The 20,045-nt window shown below is 37.3% G+C and overlaps 1 long non-coding RNA gene across 1 annotated transcript; it reads left to right on the forward strand.

Moving 5' to 3' along the window:
• Window positions 1-18,279: 18,279 nt before the first annotated feature.
• Window positions 18,280-19,702, forward strand: LOC133789888 (uncharacterized). The gene is made up of 2 exons (XR_009873766.1): window positions 18,280-18,545; window positions 19,309-19,702. It is a non-coding gene; the product is annotated as an uncharacterized LOC133789888 (long non-coding RNA).
• Window positions 19,703-20,045: the final 343 nt, after the last annotated feature.

Raw genomic sequence — 20,045 nt, forward strand, 5'->3', positions numbered from 1 at the left:
GGATATCCTCATTGGTTAATGCTCCGTTCATACTTAACTGAAAACATAAATACTAAAATCGTTAGCTATACATATAAGAAAAATAACTATAACTTAAATACTTACTTGGCGGTCAGATTCGGAGCTTTGAGTGTATCTATCGAGGAGAACTTCATGCGAAGGAACCGTTTCTCTGATACCAACTATAATGACCCAACTACGCTAGACTTTGGACCATTAACAATGACTATGCATAGACACTAATCTTTAATAAAACTTACAAGGGAAATAAATATTACTTCATTAAAAACTTGTAAAAACAAATGTTAAACTATATAAAACTTTAAGTAGGATATGGGATCCCATTGTTTTAAAAGAAAAACATAACATAATTGATTATATAGTAAAATGCGGAAAAATACATATAAACCATAAGTAAAGAAACTTCATCCTCGAATCGAACTCTCGGCCCTTCGATTCCATTCCGCCTCAATACATATGCCCAAACTACCAAGAACCTTTCCCGCCACCAAAGCTATTTTCCTGCACATATAAACATAAAAGGAGTGAGCCTAATGCCTAGCAAGGAAAATCTAACACATAAACCATATACATAAAATTCATAATGTAACATAAACATATCATAAACATATGTCACATACATACTATAATGGCCATTATTACTTGGGGTCCCATAAACAAACAAGTCATATGCCCATTAGATTTGTGGGGCTTGCTAGCTAAGCAAGTCATATGCCCATAAATTTATTGGGGCTTGTTAGTTATACAGGTCATATGCCCAAGTCTACAAAAAAACATAACATCACATAAATCATAGGTTAATCATAACACATATATTATAAGATAACACATAACATAACATATAGAATTCTATCCTATTTTCCTTACCAAAAATACCGGGATATGAGAATAGATTTGGGACTTTGGAACACTCCTAAAACCATAAATTGAAGGGTGAGTATACTAAAGAGAATGAGATGAAAGTGATGAAAGAACTATACCATCAAGAATATACTTACCAAAAACCTTATGTTCAAGAACTTAGATTTCCTATCCAAGAATAAAGAATAAGGTTAGGATGCTGAGTAGAAAACTATAAGAACTTAAAGAAAAATAATACAAAATGAACTAGAGTGTGGAATACTTTGAATGCTTCTATAGCCAATCTAAATCTTGAACCGAAATGTGCTATAAACCTTACTTCCCAAGTGTTTGGTAAGCTTATAATTCCCAACCCAAGTGTTTACACTCTCACAATAACCTAGCAATAACCTAGCAACTTGCAGCCTCTGAACTTAGCTTGATGAATGAATAAATGGCTGGGTACCAGGTCCTATTTATAGAGTTCAAGAATGAAAAGATCTTCATTTAACTTGAATAAAAATAATGGCTTTTTAAGTGAAAAAAAATATTTGAATTATCGTTCAGCAGAGGCAGAAGACTAGTTCAGAAAGATGTTGAACTTATCAAGAGGTTAAAGATTTAAAATGAGAATGTTTTCAAAAACTTTCAAAATGCACTGAAGGGGCCGATATATAGCCCCCTGTAGGCGATATATCGCCTGGGCCAGCATGCCCGAGGCTCGTCGAGGTGCTCGTGCGAAGTTACGTGTTTTTCGTATCCCCGTACTACGATATATCGTCCCCTATAGCTGCGATATATCGGCATACACTGAATATTTAAACACGAAATTACACAATTTTAGCTTAATTTGAATTGAGTAAACAGCCTTGACTAAGTCCTCTAACGTTTTCAAAGCTACTGACAGACCCTAGGACATTCAAATATTATTCTTAATAAACTTATTCCTCAAAAATACTTAATTATCATTAAACATACACATGACAAGTGTTACTTTCTTATTGGGTCTATCTAAACCTTATAATATAATGAATATTACCATCAATATCAGTCATATTAATCAAACCTTAGGTTAAAATTAATATTCTTAAACTATAGGTTAAACTTAGAAAATCTACAAGTGTTACCATGAGTGTCCAAATAAATCCCGGTCTGAACCAAAATCCACAGTCATAAAAATACTTCTACTATTACTATTATACTACTATCTAACTAGCTATGTAAAGTTCTTGGACTCTGCAGTTATAGGCAACATCCTTCCTATGCTATTGATAGTAAGGTCATTGGTGTTCGCCATTCCATGCTCGCGGTACTTGACTTCCATCCAATCTCGCCAACTTGTAAACACCGGGTCAAATGACTGACTCTATCTGGTAGGGTCCTTCCCAATTTGGCCCGAGGACGCCAGCTGCTGGATCCCGCGTTGCCAAGAATACACGCCTTAGCACCAAATCTCCCATGCCGAATTTTCGATCCCGAACTCTTTTGTTGAAGTACCAGGTGGCTCGCTGTTGGTATGCAGCATTTTTTAATTGAGCTTCGTTCCTTCTTTCTTCGATCAGGTCAAGAGTTTCTTTGAGCTGAGAGTGGTTCGAGGCTTGATCATAAGAGAGGGCTCGAATTGTGGGAATTTCGACCTCGATTGGCAACATAGCATCGCAACCGTACACCAGAGAGAATGAGGTATGTCCTGTCGATGTACGGGCTGTGGTCCTATATCCCCATAGGACTTGGGGAAATTCTTTGGGCCATCTTCCTTTAGCTTCTTCCAACTTTTTCTTTAGCAAACTTTTTAGAATCTTGTTTACAGCTTCGACCTGGCCATTCGCCTGGGGATGGGCCACTGACGAGAAACTCTTTATTATTCCATTTCGAACTGGGTTCCGTTATCGTACATAATCTTGCTCGGCATCCCATATCGACATATGATGTTTTTCACCCCAAAGTCAAGGACTTTTTTGGAGGTTATTGTCGCCAAAGGTTCAGCTTCTGTCCATTTTGTAAAGTAGTCTACGGCGACTACCGCGTACTTTACTCCGCCCTTGCCAGTCGGAAGAGAACCTATGAGGTCAATTCCCCATACCACAAATGGCCATGGGGAGGTCATCATAGTTAGCTCGGATGGTGGAGCTCGAGGAATTGTGGTGAATCGTTGGCACTTATCACACCTTTTTACGTAATCAAACAAGTCTGATTTGATGGTAGGCCAGAAGTATCCTTAGCGTATGATTTTCTTGGACAGGCTATGCCCCCTAGTATGGTCTCCACAGAACCCTTCGTGAATTTCTTCTAAGATTTTTTTAGCTTCAGGAGGAGTCACACACCAGAGTAGTGGCATGGAATATCCTCTTCTATACAGCCTTCCATCTATAATGGTATAACGAGGGATTTGATACATCAATTTTCGAGCCTTGGTCCATTATTCCGGGAGGATGCCGGTCTCGAGATATTCAACTATCGGAGTCATCCAGGTAGGCTCAGGATTGATCATACACACGTCCTCCTGCTCTGGATCATCAATACTAGGTGTCGAGAGATGTTCAATTTGCACGACATTCAGTTCGTCATTCTCGGTAGAGGTAGCGAGCCTGGCTAAGGCGTCCGCATTTGAGTTCTATTCTCGAGGGACCTGTTCTATCGAATAGAACTCGAAATGTTCCAAGGCTGATTTTGCCTTTTCTAAGTACGCTGCCATTCTCGTACCACGAGCCTGGTACTCTCCCAAGATCTGGTTAACCACTAGCTGGGAGTCTCTGTAGCAATGTATTGATTTATCTTTGAGCTCTTTGGCTATACGTATTCCCCCCAGTAAAGCCTCGTACTCGGCCTCGTTATTTGACGCGTTGAAGTCAAATCCCAAGGCAGAGTGAAATCTGCTTCCTACAGGAGTGATCAATATTACTCCTGCCCCTGATCCATTTTCATTAGATGACCCATCAACATAAAGTTTCCACAGCTCGTGGGCCGGGGTTATAACTTCATCGTTGGTCACGCCAGTACACTCCACTATGAAGTATGCTAAGGCTTGCGCCCTAATGGTCATCCTTGGATGATAGGTGATCTTGAATTGCCCGAGTTCAACGACCCATTTAAGAAGCCAACCTGAAGCTTCCGGCTTGGACAAGAGTTGTCTTAGTGGTTGATCAGTTAGTACATGGATAGGATGCGCTTGAAAATAAGGTCGAAGTTTTCGAGATAAGTGAATTAAGCTGAGAGCTAGCTTCTCCGTCAAGGGATATCTTGATTCTGCCCCCAGTAACCTTTTACTAACGTAATACACGGGCCTTTGCACCTTTTCTTCCTCTCGTACGAGTACTGCACTTATGGCGTGCTCGGTCATAGCAAGATATAAGTACAGAACTTCTCCCGTAATGGGTTTTGACAAGATAGGGGTTCTGCAAGGTGTTTCTTGAGTTCTTGAAAAGCCAACTCGCATTCCTTTGTCCATTCAAATTTCTTGCCTCCCCTCAACAGGTTGAAAAATGGAAGACAACGGTCTGTAGATTTTGATATAAACCTACTTAGTGCCGCCATCCTGCCTGTCAAACTCTGGACATCTTTGTGTTTTCGAGGTGAAGGCATATCGATTAGGGCCTGGATCTTATCCAGATTAGCCTCTATTCCTCGAGCATTTACAATGAAACCCAAGAATTTTCCTAAAGATACTCCGAAAGAGCACTTCTGAGGGTTAAGTTTCATGTTATATTTCTGGAGCACGGCAAAGCATTCTTCGAGGTCATCAACATGGTTATTGTTAAGTTGAGATTTGACTAACATATCATCAACATAAACTTCCATGTTGTTCCCTATTTGCTCAGAGAACATCATGTTCACGAGTCGCTGGTAAGTGGCTCAAGCATTTTTGAGCCCGAATGGCATGACGTTATAACAATATAACCCTTTATCTGTTATGAAGCTCGTATGTTCCTGGTCAGGGACATGCATGGAAATCTGGTTATATCCAGAATAGGCATCCATGAATGACATTAGTCCATGCCCTGCCGTGGCATCCACGAGCTGGTCAATCTATGGTAAAGGAAAGCAGTCCTTAGGACAGGCCTTGTTGAGGTATGAGTAGTCAATGCAGGTTCGCCACGTCCCATTAGGCTTCGGGACCAGTACCGGATTGGCTACCCAATCGGGGTAAAAAGCATCCCTAATGAATCAGTTTGCCTTTAACCTATCGACTTCCTCTTTTAGGGCCTTTTTCCTATCGTCATCTAGTTGTCTTCGCTTTTGTTGCTTCGATGGGAAGCTTTTATCGATATTTAGTGCATGGCTCACTATATTTGGACTTATTCCTACCATGTTCGAATGTGACCACGCGAAGACATCTTGGTTTTTCTTCAAAAAATAGATTAATTGCTATTTAGTTTCTTCATGGAGGTTTTTCCCGACCTTTACCGTTTTCGGGGGGTCTGATTCTTTGAGCCTGATTTCTTTGATCTCTTCTAATGGTTCGAGATCAGCTATTTCCTCCACTCTTGGGTCGATTTCTTCATCTATCTCCAAGATTGTCCCATCTTTATTCTGAATAATGACGAGTGCTTGTGCGCTCGCTTGCTTTTTTCCTCTTATGGAAATGCTATAGCATTCCCTCCCGGCTAACTGATCTCCCTTCAATGTCCCGATGCCACTAGAAGTTGGGAACTTGATGGCCAAATGCCTTACAGACGAGACTGCCCCCAGCCCTACTAGAGCGGGTCTGTCGAGCAACACGTTGTAGGCTTATGGTAGGTCCACTACTATAAACTCCATCATCTTGGTCGCTGAGACTGGGTAGTCTCCCAAAGTTATGGGGAGTTCAATGGAACCCATACAGGCAATCCCTTCTCCTGAAAAACCATACAAGGTCGTTGCACAAGCTTTTAGGTCTCGAAGCGCGAGTCCCATCTTTTCTATGGTGGCCTCATAGAGAATGTTCACTGAGCTCCCATTATCAATGAGAACTCAATGAACTCTCTTATTCGCGAGCTGGAGAGTGATGACCAGTGGGTCATTGTGGGGAAACTGTACATGGGATGCATCGTCCTCAGTAAAGGTTATCGGTTGGGATTCAACCTTTTGGCACTTTGGAGCTCTAGGTTCGGGTTCATAGGGGGACCCGTCCCCAGTTTTTAGCTCATTCACGTATCGCTTTTGGGCATTCTTGCCCGTCCCTGTGAGATAAGGCCCGCCTGAGATGGTTATCACATCTTCTCCATCAATCGGAGGGGGCCTATCTTCTTCTCTAGCTCAGGAATTGTTGTTTTGAGCCGGCTGTGGCGCAGCTACCCTCAGGCTAGTAGAAGCCCGATTATTATTCTGGTTCCTGACATACTGTCTGAAGTACCCTCTCGAGATCAGTCCTTCGATCTCGTCCTTCAACTTCCTGCATTCATCCGTAGTATGCCCATTGTCTCTGTGAAATCGACAGTACTTGCTTGAGTCCCTCTTGGACTTCTGATTTCTCATGGGGTCTGGATGCCTGAAAGGGACCTGGTTTTCATTAGCCAGGTATATATTCTCCCGAGACTCGTTGAGCTCGGTGTACACTTTGTACACGGAGAAATATCTTTCCCCTTTCTTCTTTTTTCCCCCTCCCGCCTCGGGGTTACTTCCTTCATTCTTCTTCCTTTTGTAAGGGTTTTCTGCAGGGGGTTTTGAGGCTGATGGGTCCGCTGAGGTCGAGGCAGAGTTTACATTTGACGTTGTAGTTATGGGCTGAGAGGTCATGTTCAGCGTTGACCTCGCCTCTTCTACATTGACAAACCTCTGAGCTCGCCTATTAAACTCGGTTAAGGACCTCACAGGTTTTCTCTGCATATCATCCCAGAGGGGACTTCCCAGCATTACCCCAGCTTGGACAGCGATTAGAGGTCATCTACATCCCGAGCTTGGGCGACCTCCAGATTAAACCTTGTCAGGTAGCTCTTCAACGTTTCACCCGGCTGTTGCCGAACGTTGGTCAGGGTCAATTCTTCAGGCCTTACCCCGATCACGGCTCTAAACTGCTTCTTGAAATCCTTTGATAGATGGTCCCAAGAAGTGATTGAATGTCTCTTATATTTTTCGAACCAGTTTTTTGTTGGTCCTGTAAGCGATGCTGGAAATAACATGCAACTGAGCTCGTAACCTACATTACTTGCTCTCATTATGGTGTTAAATGTACTCAAATGACTATATGGGTCGGATTTCCCTTCAAAAGGAGGGACATGACGAATCTGAAACCGTTGAGGAAACGGAGTGTTGGAAATATGGGGAGCGAATGGTTTGAGCTCCTCATCAGAATCCTCATCCCGACTTCGACCTCGCTCATTTTGCAAGAGCCTAAATGCCCTTTCCTGCTGGTCAATTCTTTCTTGAACCGGGTCCACAGGGGGTCTTGCCTGAAATTGGCTATCATTGATCATAATTCCAAGCTCCCGCCTTCGCAGGCGATCTTTACGCCCATTTAGGCGATCTCTCAGGTCCGGGTTCGATGGATTACCACTACCCCAATTATGATTCAGGTGCTCCCGCAGGTCGGAGCGGTTCCTATGGTTTCCAGTATTTCTTCATCCTTGATCATACATGCTGACTGATCTAGCGTCCCCTGAGTCGTCACTGGCGAGGCTTGTCGAATGATTGTTCCGAGACGGATTTCTTTCATGCTGCCTTGTCTCTACAGTGCGAGATCGAGACATTTGGCTTCTCGCAGGCTGGTCGCCTCTCCATTCTCTAGTAGCCTCTCTATTCCCCTGTTTCCGTCCTCCCCGCCTTGCCTCCTCACCCCGAGTTGGTTGTGCGTTCCTCTGAGGTGGTTAGGGGTATCTTATTGGTGACGGCGGGAACCGTATGGGTGGCGGTGGCTGCCAACCATTTCGGGGCCTGGATGGCCCTGAGTTTTCCCGTCCTGACTCAGTAACATTCTGCGTGTTACCAGGAACCTGAGTTCGAGCCTTTGCATAGGCTCGGTTATTCCCAGTTTCTGCTGGTAATTCTGCAGCCGAGTTAGCCAGAGCCCTAGCCCGAGTATTTCTTCGGGGTCTCGAGGGAGCAGGTTGCTTTGCTGGTGGACGAGGTTGCTTCGTTCCTCTTGTGGCAGCATTTTTCTGAGGTCGTGCCACGAGGCCTGTGGGGAGGAACATGAACGTCCCGCGGAGGTGGGTCTTGGTTCTCCTGCGGAGGTTGAGGCTGAGCTACCTGCGCATCCGCGGCTAACCTAGCCAATTCTTCGTTCCGCTTCTTGGCTTCAGCCAACTGTTTTCTTAACTGTCGGTTTTCAAGTTCCACAATGGGGACGCACCGTTCAAGATTATAGTACATGTCCTCATCATCCCTTGGAGCCGGAGGTCCTCGAGAATCGGAGGACTCGCTTCTCTCTTCAGTTTCAGGATTCGTCATCGGCTGCTTCCCAGGGCGCCGCGGATAGTTTTCTTCAGGAATATTCTGATCATTCGCAGCCATAGCTAATCAGGGATTGTATTGCTTAAGGATCTCAATGAAAGCACCAAACTGTTGACGCCATTTTTCGTCAACTTAAAACGTAGAGCAGTTAAACAACAAGAACTATGGCGCAGATAAATAATACAGAATAACAACAAGAATTTTACGTGGTTCAGCAGTTAACTCTGCCTAGTCCACGAGTCAATGCTATTAAGACTTTGGATATTTCAGGAAATTCTTCAGGGATGAATTCTCCAGAAATTCTCTCAAGATATCAAAAATTCGTCCTTTACAAAGGTTCATGACCTCTCTATTTATAGAGGGTTCTCAGAGTTCGTTCCCACATATTTCAGGAAGATACTCCTCTTCATTAATGGGAATAATGACATTAAATTCTGTAACTCCTATATACAAGGAAACGTCCCTTGAAGACCAGGTGCATATAACAGACTAGTTAATATCCCTTTAATGTAGGGAAGTTACAACAATAAATATCTTTTGGATGCATGGACTGCGTCTCATCAGATGACCCACTAAGCCGTTTGAGGTCGGAAATCATCATCGTGCTAGTCTAGGTCTTTAGGTAAATTATGAGTTATGCAACTTTCCCCAAGACCAGCTCGGAGCGGGTAAATACCACCGAGGCCGTTACATTCCGAGCTCATACCCGCCAAGCTCAGGCTACTTGATCCGAAGATACCCGACAATGGATATACTCCGATGTCATGTCTTTCGAGCTTAGAAAGAACTTTGAGGTTACATTATCTTCGAGGTTGCCACCTTGATTTGAGGGTTTGGCATCTGGACCACGAACATGCACTTTAGCTATCGCGAGCTCACACGTGATGAATCCAGCTTTCGAGGTCACAATCTCAGGTTTCGAAATTTGGGTGTAACAAGGCTCATGAGGAAAATAAAAAAGATATAATTATATCTCACGAGCCCATAATTGAACAAATTTGTATATTTACTCAAAATGAAAAGGAGTCTAATATAGATATGAAATTTTCGTATTTTATTGATATTTCCTTAAAATTGCATATTGCTAATTTTCTTGATGGTGTGATGTTATCAATTATTATTTATGGCATTTGCATCAAAGTCATAACCACCCTACAAATGAAATTCTACACCGTCGATTGAGTGTAGGTTAAAAGAAAAAAAATTATAGTCGAGCTAAAGACTATAAACTAAAGTGTTTTATGGGAGGTAACCCATATTTTCATGCTCCATTTCATATTTCATTTTGTATTTCACTTGTTGTTGTGTGTTATGTTCCATGTTTTTCATATTCCAAATAGCTTGAAGGAAACTTCTTGCCCAAAAAGAAAAGAAGAGAAGAAAACAAAGGAGTCAAATCAAGGAACCATACATCAAAGAGAGTAGTTCTTAATCTTTTCCATTTTATTAAACATTGAGGACAATGTTTCATTTAAGTTTGGGGGTAGTGTGCATGTGTTTTTCTTTGTGTTTATGCATGTTTTTCATTTGTTGTAAAATGTTTTAAAAAAAATGGGTGATTTTTTTTTTAATTATGGTTCTCTTAAAAATATGAATAGTTCTTAAGCTTTGTTTTTAATTATTGAGTCAAGTTCTCTAAGTTTTTTATATATTTTTCATAATAGAACACTTCTATATCTTATAAGTTTATATGAAAAATAATATTGCTTAAATCTTCTTAGAAATCAAGATTGATTATTTGATAAGCTAAACCTTTATTCATAATAATTTTTTAGAATTATTTTCATTGTGCAATTTTTGAGAAAATCCTTTTTATATCACTAATCAAAATTGTGTGTTTTAAATTTTCTTTTGCTTGAGGACTAGCAAAACCTTAAGTTTGGGGGTGTAATAACTCTACAAAATAGAGTTATTTTACCATATTTTGTATACTAATTGTTGCTTAGTCTTTAAGTTTTTAAGTAACTTATTAAGTTTTTAAGTAATTTTGAATTTATTAGTCTTATTGTAATTTTATAGATTTTTGTGTAATTTTATAGATATTTTATTATAATATGTTGTAGTTTAATTACTTGTATTATTGTTGTTAAGTTAGAAGTAAAAAGATGCACTTTTGACCTTAATTGTTTAAGTAAATTAAGTTGTAATTAATATTTTTCAAATAATTAATATGATTTATTTTATAATTAAAAATATTTAATTATGATTTAATTTATATTTATTTTGTGGAGAATTTTTTTGTATTTTTTGCTCTTGAAAAGGAAGAAAAATGCAAGAAAAATGTGGCACTTTTAAGGAAAAACAAGGGAAGTTGGCATTTTTCCAAGTGCCCAAGCCCTCCAGCCCCACCATAAACCAGCAGCTTCTGCCCCAGCCATTTCCTTCACCCAGCCAGCCCACCATGGGCCCGCCTGCAGCCAATTGGGCCCCTGCCAGCCTGCCAAAGCTCCCAGGCCCAACCTGCCTGCCACCAGCACCCAAGCCCAGCCACCTCCTCCTCTCTTGAGCCCAACAAATGCCTCCTTGTCCCCAATATCTAAAAATATCATTATTTTTACCCAAACTTTTCTACAAATTTTACCACAAAATCATCATTACACCCTCAAATTTACCCATATTTGTCATATTATTATTAATTTAATCAATTTAATTAATTTAAATTGATTATTTTAATACTCTCATTTTGACTATAAATAGAGAATTTTCAAGACCAGTTGGGTGTGCTTAATTTGGGGGGTTTTCACTACACATTTGCCACACTTTCAAGACCACTACATTCTCTTCATCTTTTTATTCTTTTTGGTCATTTTTTTGTATGAGTTTTTATAAGAAAATTTTGGGGGTTCCTCCTCCAAATTTTCCTATTTATATTTGTAAGTTTTGGCTTGTAATTTCTTTTCTAGTTATGTGCTTCTAATCTGTTTCAAAAGATTATTAAGTTCATGATGAAGCAACTTGTAACTAGATAATATTTATATTGTATGTTGATTTCCCTTGTAATGCAATAAAGTTTATGTATTTTTCTTCTTCACATATGTCTTTCATCTTTATATCTCATATTTTGGATTATTAGATAATATTGCACTTTGCACTTTATTTTGCAAAACAAAATATTCTTTGTGTAAAATGTGTCATTAAATTGTACACATCCAATGCTTAGAACAAAAATATTATGTTTTGCCTTATAAATAATGTTATTTGATTTTATTTTTTGTTTCATTAGCTTGTGTCAATTTAAATACTTTGAAATTATACTTTTTTGAAAACTAAAGAAAAATCCTATCTTTTTAGAAATAGTTTGTGCTTATAATTATAAATCTATTTGGAAAATGATAGTTTGAATTATTTTACCTATCACTAAAACTTGGGAATCAATATACTAATATCTTAATAATCTTTCTTTTACAACTTATTTTCAAATCATAATTGGTTTATTTTTATTAAATAGCTTTACTTTAAATCTTTTATTTTATGTTCATGACATTAAATCTAATCAATCTTTGGAGCTAGGTTAGAATTTATTAATTTTGCTTTAAAATAGTTTTCTTTTTTATTTTAGACAACTCCTTTGGGTTCGATCTCATGCTTACATGAACACTATACTTCATTTATGATTCGTGCGCTTGCGAGTTATTAATTTTTAAAACATACCAATTTTGGGTCCATCAGCTTTCAAGAGACAGGCAATGCATCGCCTCTCAACAGGTGATGCAACGCCACTGCCACTATGTAACGCCCCAACTCCAGAGGCCGCTACAGTGCACATTGCAAACAGTGCTAACCTCGCTAATCGAGTCGTTTGGCCATAAACGTGTAACTAAGTGTGATTAGTGGTTTAGGGTTTAAAATTTTTGATTGAGGTGTAACGTTTCACTAGAACGTTTAATATTTATATTGGGATCCCAAAAATATAATTTTAGAGTCTACTACAAAAGAATATTTACAACAGGCCGTTCTAGGCGGCAAAACAGGGTTTAACCCTAGTTCCTCTTTCAAACCTCGCCCAAGTATTGGTCGAGCAGCTGCATATGTACACGTCATCACCTAAGCTCTCCAACTCAAGGATGGTCCAGCTTCCTTTTTCCTTTACCTGCACCACAAAGCACCCGTGAGTCGAAGCCCAGCAAGAAAACTCATATGCTCATAAACAGTCATATCATGATATCGATTCATATCTGGCATGCCTAGCAATCATAGGTCTATCCAGCATGCAAATGAATTTAAACAGATGCTGGGGTATCCAGGATAAGAAAACCTGGCCTTCTGATTGGAGGACTATCAAGTCAATCCTAATCAGATGAGTGTCGTAACACTGGAGGTTCTCATGAACCATGTTGAGTGACCGACAAGCAAATCACTAACTCAAGTGGAAGGGTGGCTATTGGGTAAGCCTCTAACCTTCAATATGTTCTGGTAAACCATACTGAGTGACTGACAAGCATGTCACTAGTTCAAATGGAAGGCTGGCTGTTGGGTAAGCCTCTAACCTTCAACAGGTTCTGGTAAACCATACTGAGTGACTGACAAGCAAGTCACTAATTCAAATGGAAGGCTGGCTGTTGGGTAAGCCTCTAACCTTCAACAGGTTCTGGTAAACCATACTGAGTGACTGACAAGCAAGTCACTAATTCAAATGGAAGGCTGGCTGTATGGTAAGCCTCTAACCTTCAACAGGTTCTGGTAAACCATACTGAGTGACCAACAAGCAAGTCACTGGGGCCTCAATGCCCAAGCCATGCATATGATGATCAAAATGATCATGCAGAGCCCGTAGCTCTGATCAGATGAGTGAATATCACTTTGAGGTCCTGGTAAACCATACTGAGTGACTGACAACCAGGTCACTAGGGGCCCAGTGCCCATTTCCTGCAATGGCTCTACATGACTAGCCTTTAGCTAGATAAATGCTTGTTTATATTCATCGAACTTGAGGTCGGTCCTGCATTAATGCTCTTGGAGTCATTCAATGCAGAGGGTCGATTAGGTCCAATCGACATAGCTTGTACTACTCACTAGGGTTGTCATGACTAGTGAGTTAGCACAACGTGACCAGTGCCCAGTACCACTGCCGAACCTGACTAATAAGTCACAGCTTCACAGTTGATACTAGCACCTTTGCCAATTCTGACTAATTAGTCAGAGCCATGCATGAGTAAGCAGTGCTATCAATGAGTATCATATGTCAACTATCCAAGAATAGGGCATTCAGCATGCTTACTAAACAGTTACTAGCATACTTATGAACATGCACAAACACAGAGACTCAAGCTATGGCCAATCTCATATTCATCATTCATGGCATGCCCTAACCACATGTTTCTCATGCATCACATGCATCACATTTAACCAACCATCATGCCTCAATAATAATCATATGCAAATGGGCAAGATTGCCAAGCATCCGTTATGCTATCAATGTTTACATTTAAACATTCAACATGCATTAAACATAACCATGCATGTCACGTATGGGGTGCAGTTTTCTTACCTTGGGTCCAAGCACAGGTTACCAACAAACGAGCCACAAGACCGATCCCGATTCCAAGCCTCAAGAGATAACCTAGTCACAACCATAATATAAAACCTCATCAAAATGAGTAAATAAATACTTCCAAACCCAACCCAAGCCTCCGAGACATCGAATCCCACTCAACTAAGTAGTAGGATCGATCCCGGGCCCTTAGAGCTAAGTTTCCATCATAAAAACACACTTTTGGGCAACTTTTCCCTTAAGGGCCGCGACCCTACATGGCCATGCCGCGGCCCGCCCCCCTGGCAGAGCCTCCTCCATCTTCTTCAAGCTAGGGCCACGGCGCCCAAGAACAGGGCCGCGGCCCAACCTCGCACCAGCCACTTTTCTTTGTTTTTTCCACTTTAAAACCTTCCAAAAACCCATCCAAACATCTCCAAATCATTAAATCAAAGTTCCCAAACTTCTCAATGGTCTAAAACCACCAAAACCTGAAGCTCAAACAAACTAAAAACTCAACGATTCACAAAGTCCAATTCAAGCTTAAAAACTTTTAAAAACTTAAACTTGAATTACCTCCGATTGAGTTGTTTCCAACTAAATCCTCCAGTTAATAAGCTTTTAAATCTCCTTAGGATTGCTATGCCTCAATCCTTGCTTGATTCCGAGTCCTAGAACTCAAGATACCTTCGAAAATGCGACCGGGAAACGAAAAGGGAACTTTTAGGGAGAGAGAACGTACAGAACGTTCTTTTTATTTTTCTTAAAAGGTTACTTCAAGCTTAAGTAGCTTCCAATAAAACCTAATGCTCGGGGTCCCGAAAACACCCCCGGGGACATTATAGTCAAAACCTCCAGAATTTCCCCCTGATCTTACTAACTCCCAATTTATCACCAAATATTAATTCCCATTACCCAATAACCCGGTAATGCTCTAAATGCCCCTTGACTTACTCCAAGTCAAGCTTAAATCCCGTTGTGACTTTCCCACTAGCTTACCTCCTAGGATCATCTTGTGTTGGGTAACCCTGGCATAACCAGATAATAACAAAGCACCACGCCCATTTCACATATATGCCAAAAATGCCCGAAATAACCAAAATATGAAAATCACCCAATTAATCACAAATGGGTTCACATGCATATTTAATACACCTAAACATGCATATTATCATTAAATAGCATAATAAATCAATTATGGCCCTCTCGGCCTCCTAATCAAGGTCCTAAACCTTATTAGGAAATTTAGGGCATTACACACTAACTTTTGACCCCGTACATCGACTCAAAACACCTCCAAATGCCTCCAAATGTTTAGGGTACTCTTATATACTCTAAATAAACATCTTGAACGCAAAAATATAATTTTTAAATGCCTAAAACAAAATTCAACCCGCTCATGTTAACTTTAGTAAAATCGTTATAGTTTTTGTACCTCTTTGTGGTTGACCAATTTCACTATGTATTTAACAAATCCTAGCACTCTGTGTAATAGGTAAAGGCAAAGTGAAACAGTGAGAATGGCAGACTCGAGGTGTGGATTTCACATGTTAGTAGGAGGGTCACAGTATTTTGGAGTCTTTAAAATGTTTTGATGATGACAGTTATGAAATTGCTAAGGATTTTGAATAGACTTATGTTGTTTATGATTTTTAAGTGTTAAAATCTTTATTTTAAATATTGATATCTCATGCCTAGTTTATTTCAATAAATGAGTCTTTTTAATTCTTTATTGTTTTTTATAAAAACATGAATTTTCATATGTAATTTCTCGGGAAATCAAAGTGTTACAATAACAACTATGACATAATCTAAAAAATGTATTGGTAACGCAAGATCAACACAAAATTAACAACAACTCAACGTGGTCATAAAATTTTGAAGAAGAATAAGGAATGAAAGGAAGAGATGGAAAAAGAGGTGTTGGACACGAGAAATGAAAAAAAAAAAAAAAAGAATGGGCAGTGTATCATCAACAATATCTTGACTCATCCAATCTAAAAAAAAAATGTTGCTTGAATAGTAAAATTACCCTTTTTATCATTTGTAACCTCAAAAAGAAACAAAACAAACTTAAAAGTTGAAAGCAACTAAATAATAATTACAAAACATCTAAAAAGAAATATATCTTTATAATATAAAAATAATATGCTGAAATGAAATCAACAATTAAACAACATCAAAAACTTAAAAAAAAAAAATAAACAACACAAAGGTAATCTGCATAACAATAAAATTAAGACAAAACATAAAAGCAACAGCACGAGAGTTAGAGCTTTATTTGCAAATAGAGAGGTAGAACCAGATCTTGACCGAGTAGTAACCACTATAATGAATATGAGATCAAACAATTATATTGATCTCTCAAAAAAAAAAAATGGAGAAGTAGAATAGAAATTGAAATTGAAATAGGTATGGGGTATTGGGCAACATGCAAGAAAAGAAAAAAAATGATTAAAATGTAACTTGCTAGCTTTGTTTTTTTTTTACAATCTCACATTATTTTATTAAATTACATTCTACACATAATAATAATAATAATAATAATAAGTGTGTGATGCTCCAACCTCCAAGTGTCCCAACACATGCAAATAATAATAATAATAATAAGAAAAAGAACAAAAACAAGAACAGCAACCACAACAGACTGTAGCATCAACAACGACAACAACAACAATAATAATAATAATAGAGGGTAACATGTGAAATTGAAAAGAAAACAAAAACAAATGGAAAGAGTGTATGGTAGGAAAATACGTGTAGAGAGAATGTAAGAAATAATATATATAAAATTAGAATAAAAATAGAGATAAAAACATATAGTCTAGGAATATCAATATCATCACAATTTGACTGCAACATTAAACCAACTAATTAACAAAAGAAAATTGAACAACAACAATGAATCAAAAACTAAACAACAAAATCATCATCTTCTTCACCCACAAAATATTTTTCGCCACTACTCCCCCACAAAAGTAACACACATAAAAATTAAAACAATAAAAAAAATGAATGAAAAATAATTACATTTATCTTCTTCAAATAAAAATAACTTAAAAGAAATTAATAAAATAAAACGCATTCACAAATATAAAGTGGTCAATGGCTTTTTTACCCATCGCAAAATGTTCTCTCCTAGACTTCAATGATTTTTTAATATTTTTTGCGTTAGGGGAACGTGGAACGTGATTATAAACCTTTTTCTTAGAAATTTGGTTTTGGATGGGTTAGCAATGTCTTTCTTCCCCATTGGGCAAACTTTGATGGTTTTTTAGTTTTTGTTTTGTTCTTTTTCAGCCGAAGAAAGAAGAGGAAGAACAGGTAATGGCCATAAGAAAGAAAATAAAAAAATGAGAAAATAAAATTTTATTTAGAAATAAGGAGAAGCTAAGAAGACGTGAAAAAATAGAGAAAAAGAATAGTAAAATGAAAGGTAGAAGAGGACGTGCAAGGTTGTAGAAAATAGTGTAGTATTGGAGAGAGGGTAAGAAATTAAAAACAAATAAAAAAATATTAAAAAAAAACTTTGAAAGCGTTGCTGAGTATGCATTTATAGGAAAATCGGATAGTTGAAAACAAAAAACTTATGAGGAATGCTAATCACAGAAAAGTTTTAACCTCTTGTTCAGACAAGTTGTTATGTATTGACACGTGTAGATGCTATCATTTTAATAGTTATGGGTCTGGAAATTTTTTTTTTTGAGACAAATTAAATTTAACTTTTGGTGTAATAGCTTAACATGGTATAATAGCATAATGAATACAATAAAGTCGAGGCTGTCAAAATCTAGCCAACACAAGTTTTTTCTTTTGACAAAAAGGTTATTTCAAAGTTTACCAATGACGCTTATCAAAAATAAAAATAAAACCAACGGTGGACTTTTATTAAATAACTCATTTTTTATGTTTATTATGTTAATTTTAATAATTCTAAAAAATATATAATAACTGTAAAACTGAAAATAAAAACAGTAATTTTTTTATTTATGGTTTTTGTTGAGAAAATAATTTTCATGTATAATAATTGTAATTATTTATTTTAACAAAAACCATAGATTTTTTAAATTATTTTTTTTAACAACAACAATAAAAATAATAATAAATGGTTCAGATATATATGAGGCAAACGCATCAGATCACGGTGTCATTTTGAGACAAAAAAAAATAATAATGAAAAAAATGATTCATATATGAAAATTATTTTTTTAAACAAAAGCCATAAATTATTTTACTAGTAACAAAAACCACAAAAAAAGTACAGTTTTTAATTTTCATTTCTACAATAATTATACTTTTTAAAAATATTTTTTAGAATTATAAAAATTAACATATAAACTTAAAAATGAGTTATTAAAAAAAAGTTTCATATTTTCGTGGTAAACTTTGAAATAACGGCCTGATTGGTATATCATTTGGATTCAACTTTATGATTTTGAAAATTTAAAATTTGTGGGACTCATAAAAATTACTGATTGGTTAGTTGTTTCTGAAAACTAAATCATGATCTTAATCTAAAATTTCTGTTGTAAAATAAAAAACACAAAAATCATGTTTTCTGCATTTTGTAAAATTACTTTCCAAAACTCATAAAACTAAATTTTTTTCTTCTTTTTCTCTCTACCTCTTCCTCTCCTCCTATCGACAAAAGAAGACCCTCTTTCTTCCATCAACGGTCGAAGAAGAAGTAGAAAACTTTGAAATATGTCAGGTATGGAAAGGCTTTAGGGAATGTTTCGCTGATGTCGGAGAAGCTTTCAGCAACCCTCCGCCGAATTCCCCCACTCTTGATACCTCTGAGCATATCTACATCTTACTCTTGCCCTTCTCAAGATGCTCAAACATAGTACAATATTTCTTTCTCCCCTTCTCTCATATTCTCTATTTAATTGTCTGCACTCACCTACTTTATTTTGGTGCAAATATCACTCACATTAACATAAAATTTCTCTTGCTGTTGATGACCATAGGTGTTGTTTTCTATGGTTTTCTGATAAAATAATTTTTCTGTAGTATTTTAATACTTAGAATGATGTATATTATTTATTAGTCATATATCTCAAAATTTATATGACACATTTATTCTCCCCCTGTTCTCTTCCATCTCTTTAGCCCATGATCAGAGAAGAGACCCTTGCAATATCAATGGATTTTGGTTTCCAATTTTAACATGGAATTAATAATAGTTTATTATGAGTAATTAAGGAATTCATATGTTTTTTATGGTTCTTAATATGGAAAAGTATGCTTAGGTTCAATCTTTGGCAATATAATATTGTTGTAGTTGACATATATGATGTTTGATAAAATGCCTGTGCGAAAAATTTGTATATATCTTTTACTTATAATCACTCTCTCATATATACATATATGTGTGTCGTGTGTTATATAGAGATTAACATATTTGAGACCAATCACCTTTTAACATGTTGATTAAGCTAAATCCATCACTACTTGAACATATTAATGATAATGTGGACTTTTGCCTTAAGCGAGCTAAAGATGTATTTGTAGCTGTTCTGCCAGGTAGATTTATTACTTAATAATAAAATGAACTCACTTAATTGCTTGAGCCCTTTGCACTAACAATTTTTATTTTTATTTTGAAGGATTTGTTGTTTGGTTCAGAATATTGACTCAGTGTATTTTTCCTTTGATCCTTCTTCTCTTGATGATGGCTTTAGGAGGGTTAAAGCCTTCTGTACATGGAATGCTAAGAAGCTAGAAAAGTGTGTTGAGGCCTTAATTAGATCACATTCCATAGAGGATTTATATGTAGTAGTACTATACAATTTTACTTTATTTTCTAAATAAATGTGACATATACATGTGCTTTATGGTTTTTTGTAGTTAGATTAAAGGCAAATTGATTTTGTGTTTAATCTTGTAGATGTCTCAACTCTCAAGCATTTTAATGTAACACTTAATATTGTCATTTAAGGCTTTGAGGTGTTGCAATTGGATTTTTATTCTTGAGTGTTTTGCTTGGATACAAGCTATAGATTTAACTGTGTTATTATTCTAATTTTTTAGTTTATGTTATAAATATGTCATATTGCCATTGCATTTTGCAGGGCAACACCAAAGCAAATTGTTAGATGGTTTTGGACCCTTGACTCTTCTAATTACATCAGTCCAAGAATTTTTCTTTGCAGCCAAAGAAATTAAAAAATGAAGCACATGTAAACATGAAAAGTTATTTGAATTCTATATACATTGCAACTGTTATGCATTTGAATGGCTTTTGAGTGTGAGGACCATGGTTGTCCGCTTGTCCTGATTGGTAGTATGTATTTATAGTTAAAATAAGGTATAGAACATTTAAAGAGCTTGATTTTTTTTTTCA

The sequence above is a fragment of the Humulus lupulus genome, chromosome 7 (genome assembly GCF_963169125.1).
Source record: "Humulus lupulus chromosome 7, drHumLupu1.1, whole genome shotgun sequence".
NCBI lineage: Eukaryota > Viridiplantae > Streptophyta > Magnoliopsida > Rosales > Cannabaceae > Humulus > Humulus lupulus.